Source organism: Patella vulgata, chromosome 3 (assembly GCF_932274485.2).
Source record: "Patella vulgata chromosome 3, xgPatVulg1.2, whole genome shotgun sequence".
NCBI classification, from domain to species: domain Eukaryota; kingdom Metazoa; phylum Mollusca; class Gastropoda; family Patellidae; genus Patella; species Patella vulgata.
In genome coordinates, this window is record NC_065881.2 from 77,343,756 (window position 1) to 77,358,761 (window position 15,006).

At 33.1% G+C, this 15,006-nt stretch overlaps 1 protein-coding gene and 1 long non-coding RNA gene across 2 annotated transcripts in view; one reads left to right on the forward strand and one right to left on the reverse strand.

The window, feature by feature from the left end:
- Positions 1–9,386: 9,386 nt before the first annotated feature.
- On the reverse strand, positions 9,387–10,809 carry LOC126816878 (uncharacterized). Its single transcript, XR_007678636.1, has 2 exons — positions 10,664–10,809; positions 9,387–9,545 (listed from the first exon to the last, which is right to left on the reverse strand). It is a non-coding gene; the product is annotated as an uncharacterized LOC126816878 (long non-coding RNA).
- Positions 10,810–10,891: 82 nt separating this feature from the next.
- LOC126816849 (paraplegin) overlaps positions 10,892–15,006 on the forward strand; it is a 61,749-nt gene continuing 57,634 nt past the window's right edge. The window contains exon 1 of the mRNA XM_050543623.2: positions 10,892–11,226. The gene's annotated coding sequence lies outside the window, so the exon portion shown is untranslated. The remainder of the gene's footprint in view (positions 11,227–15,006) is intronic.

Below are 15,006 nucleotides of genomic sequence, written 5' to 3' on the forward strand. Positions count from 1 at the left end.
TTGTGTATTCATTCATTCGTCTGCTAATGCCAGACTACGGCAAGTTCAGTCATGTGAAAGTGACCGTAACTTGCCGTCAGAAGGTAAATATACCGATAATCGATATTTGAATTTCAATATCGATTATCATATTGCTAAATAACTTCTACCGATTATCGATTATATCGATATTTTTGCCCAGTCTTAACGGATACACTGTATATGTCATACAGTGTGCTATCTATGAGGGAAGTTTTGCCCTGGCAGCGGCAAGGTATACATGGTACCTTGGTTTTTCGTCCCATCCAAACAACTACACAGCTGTCCTCGTCAGGCCCTCCATCCTGCACCACTGACAAGGGAAACCACACCGCAAAGAAACCACGCCGCAAAGTCCTGATGAACTTTCTTAGCTAACACCGGGAGGGAACCTGCGACCTCCAGACTAGCGAGGTAGTGTCTTACTCACTTAGCCATCGTGGCTCCCCTGTTGGAAATCAAAATATGAATGGGCATACGGTGCAGAAAAGCTAGAGGTTTAACCCAATTCCATTGAATCAATGAGTTTGGCAACAATACATGTGCGACCAAATAAAATGCTGTTAATGGAATAGTAATTACTATGGTTTATTACACTGCCACATTTCAACAAGATTTCACAAGTCATTATCAAGCACAATACACAAATAGATACAATAAACAATCAGAGAGAGAGAGTACACAATCAGAGAGAGAGAGAGAGTACACAATCAGAGAGAGAGAGTACACAATCAGAGAGAAAGAGTACACAATCAGAGAGAGAGAAGAGAGAGAGAGTACACAATCAGAGAGAGAGAAGAGAGAGAGAGTACACAATCAGAGAGAGAGAAGAGAGAGAGAGAGTACACAATCAGAGAGAAGAGAGAGAAAAGAGAGAGTACACAATCAGAGAGAGAGAGTACACAATCAGAGAGAGAGAAGAGAGAGAAGAGAGAGAGATGGGGTTTCGGTCATTTCTGGACTAACATATTGTTTAATTTTATTTCAATAATTCCCTTGCGTGTAGGGGTCTTCAGCAGTAGGAGGGAACCGGAGGACCCGGAGAAAACCCACGCGGTTGGACAGGCGACCATTCTCCTAGTCATGTACAACCGGGGATTCGAAACCACGGCAGTTGACTCAATGACAGGCTTTATGATACAGTGCATACGTGCTAATCATTCAGCCATCCAAACCCCCAAATACACAGAGTAAATTATCCAATACATGTGCATAAGAGACCAGGTGGCTGCCAACAGTATATAATTTGAAAATGTTAAACCTTTAAATATATGTGCTATGTTAGATTATCTGTGACTCCCAGACAACATATTATGGTCAAAGTAGAAATATTATACAGGCTGTCAAATCACTGTCATTTTAATACAATAGGGGGACATATATCTAGACTGGTTCATATAACCAACATATTGTGTAACATCTCTTATAATACAATTACCTTCTACATGTGTTGTAAGCGAAAGGTCAAAAATTGAGAACATTCGAGAATAAAACCTTTCTGTACACGAAAAAATCTTAAGTATGATAAAAATGCAAATATTTATGTTTACAATTTCTGTCCTGTTAGTAAGCATACAAAACTATATCTGGGATTTGCATAGATGAAAGACCGAATAACAAATATTTCCCTGCCATTAAATGTATGATTTAAAGGGCGTTTTCCCTGTCTGATCTAACGTGTGTGCTTCAGACCGTAAGATCTTTCATTGATTCAAGTGTTATGGTTTCGATACCATGCTAATATGGTACATGTATGTCATATTGATTTGGAAAGCCTGTCCAAACATGGGGGTTTTCTCTGGTTTCGTCCAATTGTTAAATGATTTATTGAAATATAATGAAATGAAATGTGGCTAATGAAGACGGGAATATGCCATACAGTGGACTATGAGAGAAATTTTGTCCAGGCAGCAGCACTACGGCCTAGTCACATATCTAATTCCAACTATCAAGGGGTCTTTTACGTCCATGCAAATATGTACACTAACACAGGACATCAGATTTCATCCAATCCGAATGATTATACATTGTCCCTTTCAATACCCTCCGTCCTGCACCACTGACAAGGAGGAACCACGTCGGAAAATTCCTGATGAACTTTCTCTGCCAATGCAGGGATTGAACATGGGGCCCCCTTTTTAGTGAGTCAATGTCTCACCCACACCACTGAGCCATTTATTGAAATAAAGATACACCATGTTTGTCACAAAATTTGTGTTCAGTGGACGTGAAACCCCAGTTCTCCCCCTTTGATTTAGATCAAAAAGAAGTGTTGAATGTTATATGAGAGAGAGAGAGAGAGAGAGAGAAAGAGAGAGAGAAATGAGGGTTAAGTCCACTCGACACAAACTAGGTCATTTTGGGACTAACATATGGGTCAATTTTATTTCCATAATTCGCTTACGCGTAGGGGTCTTCTTTAGCAGTGGGAGGAAACTGGAGGACCCGGAGAAAACCCATAAGGCTAGACAGGCGATAATGTTATATGATGCATTATGGATTGGTGATAAAAGTACATGTAACCTTAATGAATAAACTTTTATATTGACAGTGCAGGAGGAAATTGATTTGTCTTCTAATTTTAGGTTCACCTTTATGTTTGACGTCATCTGTTAATTGTTGACATTCCATGGAGTATATCTTTGCACATAAAATATCACATGTACATGTATATTTTTATCTTACAATTCCAAGATATATGTACACATAATCTTACACACCTTCGGGTTATATCTAATCTCCCATAGCAACAAATGGTATTTTAAGGTGGGGCTATTCCCTGCATCAACTATCAATCTTCTGTAAAGCCATTAGGTTACGATATTGAGGTAATATTACCTTTCACAAGGCACAGGGTAAGCAGAGTGTTCTAATAATTGATTGTAGAATACAGATGTGACGCCATCCTTTGATGTTGCCAATCATACATTATTGAAATACTGGACTCGTGCAGGATAGTGTCTGTATTTTAAGTATGGTTTAATGGTCGAGAGCGAGACATTAAGTAATATATTGATACTGCACAAGGTGTTAGCCGAGTGTTGTTTCAATATATTACGCAATGTCTTTAGCTCGAGACCATTAAACAACTTAAAATACAGAAACTATCCCACACGTGCTTTTCAATGAAATACGTCACACGAGTCCAATATTTCATCTAGGATACATAATGTACGATTGGCAAGTTGCCCGTACATTATTGGAAATAATGGTACGCCAACATCAAAGGATGACGTCACATCTGTATGATCTTAATGATCTCAACCAAAAAATTGCATAATACATGTGTTTAAATCCAAACTCAAAACTCATTTATTTGTTACTTATTATCAGGATTAGTTTTTATCTTCCATACGCTTAGAGCATGCAATACTGTATGGATGGAGTGAGCGCAATTATAAATGTACATTATTATTATTATATTGAAACAACCCTTGGACTAATGTCCTGATGCAGTAGCAATATATTACTTAATATCTTTCTGATTAAAACACAGATCCTATTTCGTTTCGTTTTTTATATTTCAAAATTTTGGTTTACTTGTCTTTACTACACTAGGATCTGGAAGAGATATTATATTACCGGCGTTCTGGTTACGCTGATTGATTGATTTATCAATGTCTGATGTCATAGGATCAAAAATCACTAGCACAACCCCTGACATGACCTTTCAGTACAACCGGTCAGATCTTCATAGGAAAGGCCATTGAAAGTATAAAACAACAAAACCAAATATAGATCTGGGCCCTTATTCACGAAAACTTAAACTAAGATACAATTTTAAAAAAATACTGCAACTTCATTGGATATATGCAAATTGATTTTACTGGTCAGCCAATCGAATTGCAGTATTTCTTAAAATTTCGATTGTATCTTAGTTTAAGTTTTCGTGAATAAGGGCCCAGTATTTTAATCAGATTGCAATTAAACCACACAGATGCGTACTGTATCTGAGATACATGTAGCAATCTATTTTCAGGGCTGTTAATTGAAGTAAAACCTGGAAAGCAGTTGCTACTTAATTTAATCAACAAATTTTTTCTCTCGATTCTGACAGGTTATTAAAATATAAAAGTTTAAAACATTAACAATAAATATTAATAGTCTCACCTTCTTCTTCTAATGTTGGTTCAGTTATTAAGAGTTTTCTTTTCATGCCCTTCCCTTCCAGCTGTGGTCCTTTAACAAGCAGAGGTCTCTCCTGTTACAAATATTATAAATAGTACAAATTTAAACATGAATTCAACATTTGGTCAACTTTTAAAAACAATATCACTCAACATACAGAATATACTACATACATACATGTACATACATGTACATACATACATGTACATGTAAAAAACAATTAGAACATTGTTGCAATCACCAATTAAATTTGTATATTTTGTAGCCTAGCACTTTTCTATTCACAATATTTTGTGGAATATACAAGTTTAGTTAGGTTAATGTCAATATTTTGTTCTGATGAAAAGTGTCTGCGGTTAACTGTGGAGTGGTGAAGAGCAAAGAGACAGGAAGTCAAGAAGACCATAATTACAGACATATAAATCCATCCAATATACATATAGGTATACAGTATAATAAATAATTCCAGTATGGTACAAATTACAATACTGTTAACAGAACCAATGTACATTTATAGTACTGGACCCAGCATTACATGTATGAATCTTTCATAGTCATATTATTTTTATCCAAAAATGCCATAATTGTTTTGTTTTTTAAAAGCCACTGATTATTATTTTGTGTTTTTCTGACAATATCTAATTTTTCACCGCTTAATCCATTCCAAGTGATTATTTAATCATCAATTAAGAAAACAAAACCGAATTATTGGAATATACATGTACACATGTAATCTCCTAGTTTGAATTCAATTAGATTAAAAAGAGGCTCGTCAAAAGATTTTACCCAGCACTTATATACATGTAGGTGGCACTGGCTTGTTTATATCATCAGCAGAGAAAGCCGAATGTTGTAAAAAAACATACCGGGTACATGTATTAAATGGAATTGAACCATTTTTTTAAAACTAATATATGTGTATTTCCTTTGGAGATTAGACTTTCAAAATATTGTAGAGTTCACAAGTGATTAAGAATCCCTCGAATGGCGATCAGCGGCTTTTTTGGATCTAAATTTCTTTTTGCATCGCCACATGCAACCTGTTTTCATTTTCTTTTTCGCTACACGTGAACAGGACTCTAAGACATTTGAAAACAAATTCCAGCAATGTTTACATGAATAATATAGAAGCTCTGTTTCTGTTGGCACCTTGCTATAATGGTAATTTAAGTCTCTAACTAAATTATTTTTATCTGGACATGTACATACTGATCACTATAATAAGCCATACATGTATGACAATCTACCAATTATCACATAGAACTAATTATCAGTGGCTGTCCTGGCCACAAATGTAATCTTAGAACCAAGCCATGTCAGCTGTCAATCTACAATGTCTAACTATGAATGTTTCTAAGGTTACTAACCCACACTAATGTATTTGTTTTTCTTCTCCTAAACATTCAACAAGAGTAGGATACCTACATATATAGTAAATGTAATAGGCTTACATGTAACTTTATCGATATGATGAATGTATGAATTCTATCTGTGTACTACCATGTGTCTATGTATGTGAAATGTAATTTGTTAATTTACGCCTACATGTACGTGTGTGCATGTATGTTATTTTTGTACATACATGTATGTACAATCAGCTTTTTTATATTTAATTCTTATCAGATTTAAATATAAACTAAAGTGTATGTACATGTATATACATGTAGCCTACATTGCGCATGCAGCTATACCAGAGATAAGCACATCATTTAGGCCTAGATAAATATTTTAAAGCCGCCTTATTGCTTTCACAGTGAAATTACATGAAATCAAGTTCACCTTAATTCTTGTTATACTAGTACATCCTAGCATTGATAAGGCCCCGGTTTCACAAAGCATCCTCAGGTTTAAGAATTTACTCTACTTTCAATCACTGTTTAGGAGAAATATTTTTGATCCAGAAACACAAAAATTTGCACATACATGTACTGGTAGTTTCTTACTAATGTATTGCATACATTAAAACAACAGAAGTTTTATAAAGGGCGACATTTTAGTTAAGCTAAGGTAAACAATTTTGAGTAAATTCTTAACTTAAGTCTGAGGACGCTTTGTGAAACTGGGGGCTGTACTTAGAATAATACATTTTCAAAGAGCATTCATTAAAACTACATGAATGTGATCGGAAAGTCATATCATAAAACAACATGTACTGTACATGTACAAACGTCAAAATTCAATATCTCAAGTCTCCATACAATCTTACACTGAACTTCTCAAATTGAAAATTCTATTTATTACCGTCTCTTTAATGGCATATCAGAAATTTCACTTAATCATTTATCATGTCTTCTTAACATTATTAATACACTGTATAAGGCACAAGAGATTCTACATTTACACAGCGTATCTAATTTTATACAAACTAAATTAACCTAACATGATCTGTTGTTAGAGTTTTCTTTGATCCAGGCTTTATTAACAGCAACATTCTAGGGTTTCTTCCACCCTCCTACCACTTTAAATTTAAAGTAAAAGGGTATTTTTGGTCACTATTTTATTAAAGTTTCTTTATTATTAATATGGGTATATGGCGAAAAGATTTCTATATGTATCTACATGTACATGTAATTTCAAATTGACATAAAAAGATCTACTGTCAGCTTTTTCTTACTTGTACATGTAGCTGTATTATAATTTCCGAAATATATGCAGACCTTGTTCCTGTAAACCACAAAATTCTAAAATTTCCCTTTATTCCCGGATTTTAAATTTAGACTACCGTTATTTTCAATCTCGATATGGACTAAAACTGTCTATTGATGGTTAAACACAATTCATGGATATGTGAATCAGTACCCACATGCATTATACATGGCATTCATTACAGTACGGTCCGTACATATAACAAAATTTTCTTTTTGTTAAAAAAAATGCTTATCCGACACAATAAAAGTAAATTCACATAATACATGTAGTCTGGCATGTATTCAAATTTTTAATTCAGTATGGTTAGCTTATTTTGTCAATCAATTATTATTGAACCGTACTGTAGAGTGGTTCTATCAAATTAAAAATAGCTTGCTGTGTGCAGCGATACGATGAAAATTGATAAGCTAAGGATAAAACTCACCCACGTTAGTTACACTTGTGTGTACACTGAATATAGTGTGTAATATACTTGTAATTGATAAAAGTCAAGCGGTCAATTACAGTTAAATCATGTCTACCACAACTAGGCTACATGGACCTATATTTACAAGTACATTGAAATTACATTTAAACATACATTTGTAATGTGATTTGTTTGGGAGCTTAATGCTCACATTTCGGAGTCAACATGTTCCAGGTTCAATTCTGGACATGATCATAGACATGGGATTGAAATTTTTTTTATCGATACAAACACATTTTGAGCCAAAAAAATAACTATCTTGTTTTGCTTGGTTTAGTACATGTAGGTCTACGTAAATAAACAGTTATGTTTCCTTATCAAAATATTGATTTATCTGATATCCAATTTGAATTAATTTTTATGATTTTACTTTAAAAAACATCAATCCTCAACGGTGCAGGATCTACGTGTATACATATAGATCATAAGAAATGTAGGCCTATTGTGTAAATAAGACAATTGCATGCAGTACTGTTAATGTAATTTTTCAGAATATGGCAATTTATCATTATTAATAAGAGTCCAGTATATAAGAAAGTAAAATATATACATGTAGGTGTATTGTGTACCATCTTAATTATGCATCTACCTACATTTACATGTTAATACATTGAAGATGCAGTATGCAAAATTTAGATAAAGAGCTGGCCTTTCTTGCTATCATAATACATTGTACATGTAGTTCAAAAATAGATAATAAATATACATGTACTGAAAATTTCATTCAAATTACTTTTTTCTGTACAAAGTTATATGCATGACTATTTGAAGATGTAGCGTACTCTTAGATCATTCATTATCGTAGCAACAGTACTGGACAACCAAGACTAAGTCTTGATTATCCATTTTATCGTTAAATTTTCAAATCTCATGGGTGTTCAAATCCATTTAAATCATAGTCATCCGATGTTCTAGAAGAGTTGATGTTAGGCTTGTTATATGATTTAGTGTCTAAATAATTTAGGCTTGTCATGTGAATTTGTGTCTAAATAATAAATTACATGTATATAAGATTTAAAGCCTGAAAAACAACCTGCAATAGGCAGACTTACATGTAGCTCTTATATAATGCATCTTTAAGCTTATATTAAAGATACATATAGTAAGATTTAGATAAAGAGCTAGCGATTCTTGCTATAATAGTTCGAAAATAGATAATGTAAAATGAATAGTTTGAAAATTTCATTCAAATTACTCTATTGCGAGCGAAGATATTAGCCTTTGAAGGTTTGACAAGACGTGTGCAATAATTTCAACCACCGTACTGGTTGTTCGACGCTAAGTCTTGCTCCTCCATTTTTAGCTTAAATCAAAATATGGCTGAATTGTTCTAATCTATTTAATATTGGAGAAATCCAATGCCATCGAGAGTTGATTATGGCCTGGATAAGATGATCAATGTCTAATAATTTAGAAAACATTTCAGGCCTAAAGAAAGACCTGCAATAGGCAGATTTAAGTCTTGCATAATGTATGTTTAATGATAGAATTTATAATGTAGGTCTTATTCAAAACCTGTGAACTAAACATGTCATAATGTAAATAAAACAATCCTGTTATTTTTACAACAAAGTGTCATGTTTGCATTTATTTATTGTATCTTCTGATGTGAGTAAATATTCTTGTCGTGAATACAAGTACTATAAGGTCAATCTGTTTTATGTGTTATGTTATTACATGTAAATATATTAAAACTTTCTTTTCGTAAAATGAAAAAGTGCACCCATTCTTCCCTTAAAACCCACCCTTTTCCACATTTTCTAAATGCACGTCATAGATAATATCATGTTTTAAGTGTTCTTAATTAAAATATTTATCTTTGTTCATGTACAATCATAGTTACCACTTTCAACCCATCCCACTAACATACAAAGAAAAGCAAAGAAAATAACAACAAGTATCATGATGATAGGGTCACATGTTTTTCACAATATTTACAAATTAAACACACAATATTTTCAATTAAAACACACAAAGGTATTAATCCCGGGAATTGATAAAACTAAAGCTCTGCTACTCTCCGGGGTTAATCGATAATACAATACTCCAGATCAACATAAATCCACATTCTAGAATCACAAATTACACAGAGAACAACAAAACTAAGAAATTATATCAATTTCACCTTTCTTGGAGGTGATTTTTTCTCTGACATGTCTGGCAGCCACAATGTTTCGTAGCGTAGAGCTGGCATGCAGAGATTTTATAATCCTTCCTATTAAAGATACACAAATTCATAACTAGATTTACGTCTAGCACACAGCATTAAATTAATCCTCAGCATCTGCAAAATAGAAGAAAATAACAAATAAAGGTCAAGAAATTATTTATTTATCAAAGTTATTATTGTCCACGAGGTCATAAAATTAAATCTGAATGACATCTGATCATGTACATGAAGACTAAGGCAAGCTTATTCTTAATGATGTTTAAATAAGTTAAAGAAAGTTAATATTTAATATGTAAATTTGAATTTAGCGTAAATGTAAGGACTGCATCTAACATTATTCACTTGATTGACATGTCTTTAAGCACATAATTATAGAAATGCTTGTTCACATACAATTTTAAAAAGAACCATTTCTGCATGTATTTTTTAAAATTTACATTATGGAGCTCAAATATAAATCAAATGCTATGTTATTAACCCACTTAAATATTATTAAAGTTATTTATCATTCAACGGATATATTGGCATTGTGCCATTTAATTGTCCAATTTGCTGACATGTTCAGGTTTTATCCCAGACCTATTTCATATAATAATGGTCTTGGAACATGTATAGAAATAATCTAATCGTAATTACCGAGTCTGTGCAATTTCAAGCAAACAAAAGATTTGTCAACTTCTATTTTTCACCATCTTATATTGTATTACGTTTCTCTTTATTTGATTGTTTTGTCATGATAGATCAAACCAAATTATTGATTGTGCATTACTCGCAAGAAACTGTGGTGAAATTTTCAAAGAATTAGAAGGATTAGATGCTAAATAAACAATAGTTATTTAAAACAATGGCAAGTCTAAATCATGGCTGGCTTCATCAGTATAACAAGCAACACCAGAGAATTGAGAAAGTCTTGTGCAAACAAGACTGAACACTGAAGAGGACACCTCCACACATGAATCTATACTTGGATTATTGTCAATTTTACTCTTATTATCCATTATGTATAAAACTCTTTTCCGCAATTTATAATAGTATTTTGATTCAAGAATACATTGTCAACAACAATATGCAGATTTTATGTCGTTCCTTTATGTTACAGATATCAAAGAATGCGACTAGAATGATGTCATTGAACTCAGGGGAAGACCGCCATGAAAACTGACGTCCAGTGTCAGTTCGGTTCAAATAAATAAATCTGATAATTTATTGACGGGAAAACATATTATACCCACCAGCAGTCAGAATAGCCATCATAGAACATTAAGCAAGCCAGTTTGGCCATGACAATATAATATAAACATCAATTCCAAACCCAAAAATTAAAATATGGAGAGAAAATATCCAGAAAATACGAAAACAAAGAAGCTAGCTGCCAGCCTTTTTCCGAGCAGCATGGCGTTATGTCGAAATTGTAAACAAACACACGGGAACATTAAACATCATTTTGACCCCAATTAGTGTTAAAAATAGCATAATTTGAAAGTGGAACTATTTGGCTTTTTAATAACATAAAGTATTATGATTATCATTCACTAGAAACAGTTATATTGACGATTGAATAGGAGTACTCACCTTCGAAGGACGTATTCTTTCGACTTTACGCGGGGTGAAACGATTTTGTGATTGGTCGCTTTCACGAAATCATCTATTTCCTTTCCGTAAGGAACACATCTCTTGATTGGCTTAATACCGTGTTTACAACAAAATGGCGACGTCCATGAAGAAAATTTAACTTTCGTGAAGGTTCTATGGATTGTTAAAATATTCCCGTCGAAATAGGATTCTTACATACAAGGTTTATATATATTTTGTTTAATTGAATACGGCGGGAGATCTCAATTTCGTGCATAGATTGTGTTCTGAAATTAATTGATTATTTATGATGTACAGTAACAATGGAGTAATGTCATGTATATAATATTATGTGACTGCCCGTAACCTGTCTGTAACTGTGTGAATGTGTCAGTGATTGTGTCACTTACAATTTATCAGTCTGTCTCAGTGACAGGCTCAGCAGGCTTTTCAAACAACGTACTCCTAGCTAAAACGTATAATCTGATGTTTGTTAGCTAGGGGTTTTGTTTTAGCTGCAATTAATGCCATTTCATGATTTTGCAAACTCATTTTGTTTAATCCCTTAACATCTTATCTTAAATACACCTGTAGTGAAACCTGTAGATAAGATAAGATAAGATGTTAATAATTGCATCAAAACATCCATTATGATTATGGACAGCATGCATACATATACACTTAGTTAGACATAGTCATTTACATTTAATAATACACATTACATAGACAACATATACATTCATACAAAAAGTATAGGGGGCCTACATGTATATCTAAGGGGTTTCAGTTACATGTAGTTGCCACCAAATTTTATTTAGCTCTCTTATCAAAAGTCCAAAACACATATAAAGCCTACTGCCTTGGCAATCGATTTTGGTGGGTTAAAGAGATTAAAAAATTTGTAGGAAATCTCAGGATTTACTGAGAAGGCTGGATATAAATGGGCTTTACATATTTTTTCATACTTGCTACAGTTTAGCAAAAACTGTTGCTCGTTTTCATCAAATTTAAGTCGCAAAATTTGCATAGACGCTGATCAGCAGGAACTTTTTTTGTATCTGCCTCTCTCTATTTCTAAGTGATGCGTACTGAGTAAGTGTGGTCATAATTTTCTTATGATCTCTGTTTTTAAATTCATGTAGTCTGGAGAGTTTGTAACAGTAGTTTTAGAGATGAAATATGTACGTAATATGCTGTTATTTGAGTTAGAGGGTATGTGGTAGAAGGAGTTAAATTTTGATTCAAGGGATTTCTTTATATTCTCCTTATTTAGCAAATGAACATGATTTCTTTGGAGTTCCAATGTTAAATTATTGATTGCAGCTGACCAAGACAATTTTTCATTTTTAGAGGATATAGTTTTATCTTGTATGACTTTATGACATTTTGATCCCACAACATTTTGGACTTACATCCTTTTGGACTAAAAAAAAAATAAGGCCTTGACATTTTGGACTCAGACAGGTGACAATTCTGTCTAGGGTAGGCCACATTTCGGACTTGGAAATATGTTGAAAGGAATGGTGGAAGATAACTGTCAAATCAATTTATAATAAGCCAAAAATGATTTTATAAAAATAAATTGCAAGCAAAATTTTCCTCTAGCCATCAAGTACAGCACATGCATTTGTGGATCACGCACTGTATAGAACACTAAAGGAACAGCAATATTTCCAGTGTTGAATGTTTATAAAAAGAATGATTTATTTCTTTATATCTGTACCACATGTATGTATAATTGATTTAAAAAGTAGTTGATGAATTTATTGGGAATTGTCCAATTCAAAACATGGAAGAATATATATTAACATGAAACATGTGGTTATTAAAAGGTTCTATCAAACGATAAAACATTAGTTCTTTGATAATCATTGTTTCCCGTAAAAGTAATATGTTTTTTAAAAAAGAATACTATGCTGATAAATTTATTTGAAAAGGCAAAAGCAAATATTTACACCACATGCACTGTTTTTACAAGTCCCTAGAAATTTTTAACGATAACCTGGAGCTGCAGGTTTGCCAATCGATAATTAGTGCGTACAAAGAAAAGTCTTTTTGGAAAATATTAGAAATGACAATGATCAAAGCGGGATAATTAAAGCTGATTAACTGATAATCCCAATGTTATTGTAGTATCTGAAAGAATCCTTACGGTTCTTTGTTGGAATATTAGTGATCGGTCAAGCAAGCTCATTTAGTATTTGATAAAAGGAAAGCAACTAAGAATTATTAAATATACACAAATTTCCTACAATATTTGATTGTCAAGTTCAATAGTCGCTGATTAAACAAAACAAAAGACAACTAGTAGTGTTAATCTTTTATTAAATAAAACAAAAGACATGTTGGGTTCTTTGTTTTTGTTTTCAATCTTTTACTAGCGGTTATAGCAATAATAAAAGACAACTAACAATGTTATATTTCTTTATTATTGTTAAAAAACTGTCATCAACCTGACATAAAACAAAAAAAACCCCAGCTATTATATTGATATTTACACACACATTTTCAACAGTCTTTTATTTATTCATCCGAGTCAGAAACTCGAGACCAAAATGTTGCCAGGCCTAGTCCGAAAAGTCGTCCTATAAGTCTGAATCATCATCAGACTAGTCCAAAAGTAGTTCGTGTTGAGTGACTTGAGTCCCAAAGGTCGCGGGACGGAAATGTCGTGCTACCACCTGTATCACTACAGGCCCAGAACTGTACAGTGCAGTAGATGTGCTTATCTTTATGTTATGCTTTCTTGGAAATTATAAAAAAAATTTTAAACAATATTTTATTCACAGAATACCGAAACAAGCCAAAGGCTTATATAAATCAGCTCCAAAAGCAAGATACATAAATGATATAAACATATATTATAAGTATAAATATACATGTATATGGAGTATTAAAATGCACATATAATAAGATTACAGGAAGAATATAATCAGGTTTTAGCTAGCATCAGGACCAAGAAGGGGTCGATACTCGACAGCTGAGGTTTAGTTTGTTACCTTAAATTTAAGCTGGCATATGGAATTGGCCATATGTTCCCAAATTTTATACTGTGTAAGTACCTAGTGTCTAGTTATGAAATACCTTTTGATGTATTTAAATAAACACAGTGTGTACTTTTAATAATCCCCCCCCCCCACCTTCTTGGTCTCTTTGTTAGGAAGATGGCGTCTTGATTGAATCTTAAAGATGGACACTCACTTGGTAAATGTTATCATTAGTATGTAATTGTCTGGATTGGCCCTTCAGACTCAAATTTATATTTGGTGAAGGACAGAGGGGCTGACAAGGACAGCTGTCTAGTCATTCGGATGGGAAAAAAAATCCGAAGGTCCCATGTACACATTCGGTTGCACTTAAAAGAGCCGTTGACAGTTGGAATACGAAATAAGAGTAGGCTGTATCGCTGCTGTTTGGACCAAATTGCCCTCAAAGCAAACTGTATGGCATATGCCCATCTTGATTAGTCCAGTCTGTGCAGAGAAGTATAACGTTAAACCCTATCTCATTTCAACTCATTTTATGCGAAAAGTTCAGATGATTTAATTAAGCTGTATCATCGTGTTTAATTTACAACAATTTTATTTAAATTGTCTTATGAAATACGTGTAAAGTAATTGCAACAAAACTGAGTATTTAAAATTCTGCTATCCAGCACAGTGTATTTTGCTACTTTTTTTTTATGAAAATATAAAGAACTTGATTAGACACAGGATTGATTTCAATAGTTATTATGATCACAAAGTACAGATGCAGATAGTTAAAAAAAACACAACACAATTTATATGGAATACAATCACTGGTTTATATACATATAGCACGACGTTTCGACAAGTATTCTCTTATCGTTATCCTTTGTACTTGATAACGGTAAGAGAATACTTGTCGAAACGTTGTGCTATATGTGTATAAACCAGTGATTGTATTCCATATAAATTGTGTTGTGTTTTTTTAATGTGCTCAATCACTAAATGCCACTCAAGGATTATAATACAGATAGTAG